Source organism: Aulonocara sp. 'chitande type north' Nkhata Bay, linkage group LG9, assembly GCF_057382095.1.
Source record: "Aulonocara sp. 'chitande type north' Nkhata Bay isolate Kocher_YH1m ecotype deep benthic linkage group LG9, A_spYH_male_GT1.1, whole genome shotgun sequence".
Taxonomy (NCBI): Eukaryota; Metazoa; Chordata; class Actinopteri; order Cichliformes; family Cichlidae; genus Aulonocara; species Aulonocara sp. 'chitande type north' Nkhata Bay.
In genome coordinates, this window is record NC_141352.1 from 30,798,135 (window position 1) to 30,802,008 (window position 3,874).

At 38.1% G+C, this 3,874-nt stretch overlaps 1 long non-coding RNA gene across 1 annotated transcript; it reads left to right on the forward strand.

Annotated features, from left to right (window-relative positions):
• Nucleotides 1–679: 679 nt before the first annotated feature.
• Nucleotides 680–3,357, forward strand: LOC147322440 (uncharacterized). The gene is made up of 3 exons (XR_015131093.1): nucleotides 680–1,488; nucleotides 2,225–2,252; nucleotides 2,681–3,357. It is a non-coding gene; the product is annotated as an uncharacterized LOC147322440 (long non-coding RNA).
• Nucleotides 3,358–3,874: the final 517 nt, after the last annotated feature.

Below are 3,874 nucleotides of genomic sequence, written 5' to 3' on the forward strand. Positions count from 1 at the left end.
TTCCCATGTATTTCAATGGGGAGACCCTTCAAATTCTCATTCAATTTACTCATTTTTAAACTCTTACTACTTCCACATACATTGACATAGAGCCACCATTCAAACTTTAAAACGAAGACAAGACATTCAACTATTGAACTTGTATTTATCTTTTCAATATCTATTATACTTTTTCTTCAGTTCCAGTTTAAGTTTCATGATGTTTTTTCACCCGTTTCAGAGTTTATAATGGGTGTGTATGGGACGGAATGTTGGGGCTAGAGTGAGGCAGCTCAACTGCTAGAGTGAGAGGAGCAAAAAAATTAATCTTAAAATCTTTTTTAAAACTGCTGCTGTGTCCGCAGCGTTTGCTCTACAGGTATGATTTTACCCTCAAAACGTAGCCATCGCTGTCCTCTTTCATCCAATGTGTTTACTATTGTCCTAGGTGTTATGGTTCTTTCGTAAATGTCACCAATGCACAGCCTCCTCCCTCCAACTCTTCCATAGACTCTAATGTTAAAATGGCTCAGAAGGTTCGTTTGAAAATCAGAAGAGCATGGTGTTTTTCCACTGTCACCACGTCCATATAATAAACTCCACAGGCATGAAAACTGAGAATTCAGTAGACTAGACATTGCTGTCGCTCACGGTGAAAGAATTTTGTCAACACGACATGTACTTTTCATTTGGGAAGAATTTGTTTCGGCCTGACTTTTCTGTTCATTTTAAGCAGCAAAAGTGAGGCGCATGTCTGTGTCGTGTGTATGGAGCCATTGGGTGCAGTTACTATAGCAACCAGGCTCACACCTGCCTGCTTAACGAGCTCTCTCTCACTCTGCCAAGGTTAAACCTAAAAATGTTAGATTGTAGTAAGATTAACTTTTTCAATAGTACAATAAGACAGATTTGACAGGGTTTTGCCACAGATTAATAGTTTGTCACTAGTTAGTATATGCCAACTAAGTAGAGCATTGTGATTGGCACAAAGGTTTTTCAGATCTGGGCAGTTGGAGTCAGTTGATGACTTCAAAATCATCCTTTCTGACTGGATAATTAAAGCTCTCAGCATCTATTGGTCTGTAGTTAATTTCCCCACCTTTTAACTAACGTTTAACTAATCTAATCTCATTTAATGTTTCTGTTTATAGTCTGTATAGTTTATCTCCCCACGAATACACTCAAAGTAGTCTTAAAATAAAACCCACAAAACAGTTCAAGATTTAATACCTTTTATTTGCTCATTTAATGCCAGTTGCCCTGTTTTTCTGTATGTCACTCATTCGCTTATACTTGGGCAAAAAGTACCAATTTGTACACTAGTATAGTGTATTTTTTCCCTCTATCTCTCTATGTCTGTCACACACAGAGACCAACACACAGACATGTATATGCTCATTATTGCTGTTCAAACTGATGGTCAAATTTCCAAGCACCACCTGAACGCCTCATCTGTTTTTAACCTATCACTGGACCAACTGTCGTCATTCCGCTTCGCTCTCTGCTGTGGTAAGTACAGTACACTCAGTACTGCAGTGTTTTATTTTTATGATGGAAAAAATACATGTTTGACATTTAAACTCACATATCAAGTCCAACAGAGTTAAAAAGAATTCAAAGAAGAAAGAAAAAAGAATAACCTTCGCTATCATTTATATACGTTTATGATGTTTTGCTGTTAGCAGCAGTGCTAACGCTAGCTTCGATGCTAATGCTAGCAACAATGCTAATGCTAGCAACAATGCTAACGCTAGCTATAGTGCTAACACTAGCCTTAGCACTTGTTAACTGACAAAAATAATATTCCTGTGATATTTCTTGCCGGTCAGTGAGACAAAAGTAAGAAATGAGCTTTATTATTGCCATTGTGGCTCAGTTTTAACAGTAAGAGTGCTAGCGCTAGTAGCATTGCTAACGCTAGCTGCAATGCTAACGCTAGCTGCAATGCTAACGCTAGCTGCATTGCTAACACTAACTGAAGTGCTAATGCTAGCCGGAATGCTAGCGCTAGCAGCAATGCTAAGGCTAGTAACAGTCTAACAGTAGCCTTACATAAGTGGCAATACTTCAGTTAATTAGTTTGAATTGTAAAATGGCTGCTGTATCAGTTGGTGTGCTATATTACTCTATAATTACCCTGCTGACTATAAGTTCAGTGTATCATGTCGTGTGGGCTTTGTATTTCTGTTAGTCTGATAACACTGTACAGACAACTAACGTATTATTTCTCGTGTTACACTTTCAGGAACCTGACTGACACTGTGCTTTGCCTGGTAGGTGTGCACATACTGTAAGAGAAGTAGACCAAAATAATAAAATAATCTGACTAATATAAGATGTAAAGTGATGGGTTCAAACTTTGTGCTAGACCTTTTAAACACAATTTTATAATAAATACACATAAGTGCAGCTTAACAATTGGGCTAAAATATTTTTTTCGTACATTTTTGTAGTCACACTACATGTGATTAATTAATGATTCACTCAATCATATTTGTATTTAAAAATATTATTGCTGAATTTAATTAAATATTTATTCTTTTAAAAAGTGCCCAATTATGCAACTTTTTGCACATGGCAGCCGACAACAGTTTAGCTTGAATATTTGTTTTGTCCTTTTTCAGTAGTCACAATTAGTTCATACAATTACCATGTGATATAATTTTAATAAAATAATTTTTTTCTTGTTTTTTGTTCACAGTGTGCAGAAGAAGAACAAGGACCAGATCTCCAGTCTTCTCTCTCACATCCCAACCCCCCAACCCCTCTATCCTCTGTCCTGCTCCACCTATTGTCTCTGCCTTCTTTCCATCTGTATTTCACTCTGTGGTTTGTGAGAAATTTTGCCAAACCAACAATCCTTTTGCGGTTTGATTTAAAGCCGTGTCTCTCCTGCTCTGTCTGTTCTCTCTGCTAAATTTTCTCTCTACCTGTTTTTCACTCTTGGCTTGCTGCTGAAAAACGCCAAGCCAACAAAGCAATAAAGAGTGCATATTTTGCCTCAACCTATGAACAAACTGAACAAACAAAGAAAAATCTGCGGTTTGATTTAAAGCCGTGTCTCTCCTGCTCTGTCTGTTCTCACTGCTAAATTTTCTCTCTACCTGTTTTTCACTCTTGGCTTGCTGCTGAAAAACGCCAAGCCATTAAAGCAATAAAGAGTGCATATATTGCCTCTACCTGAGAACAAACTGAACAAACAAAGAAAACTAATTCACGGTTTGATTGTGATTTCCCAGCCGTGTCTCTCCTGCTCTGCCTGTTCTCTCTTCTAAATTTTCTCTCTACCTGTTTTTCACTCTTGGCTTGCTGCTAAGTTGTGCCAAGCCAATAAAGACAGTGCATAATATTCTCTCAACTGAAGAACAAACTGTCAAACGAAAGACAACTGTTTAAGACAAATAAAAACAAATATAAAAACAACGACAACATCTCCTGGTGTGTGCCACTCTTATCTTGTGAACAATTTTTCTAAAGACTAAGAAACACTTGCAGGTGTGTGAAAATGCCAAGGAAGCAGAAAAAGTCACAAGCTGCAAAACAACGCTGGAAAAAGTTTCATGAGTTTCACAGTGTACCAACATGTGAACAAGCTGAGTTTGATTTTCCTCAGAGCTCTGCAGAAGACAGTGTGTCTACAAAGACCAATGCTGATGGTGTCAAACAGGCAGGTCAACATGTTCCTGCACATGTAAAACAGGTATCTTATGCTGATGCTGTAAAGAGTGGACTGCAGCATGAATTTAATGAACAACATGAGGTGTCATGTGACCCACAGGTGGGTTATGCTGATTTTTTGAAAAGAGGCTGTCACAGTGATGTGGCAGGACCATCTCATGCAGAAAGACTGAACCTTGAAAACCAGCCCTCTGTTATACATGTCTGTGCATCTCGC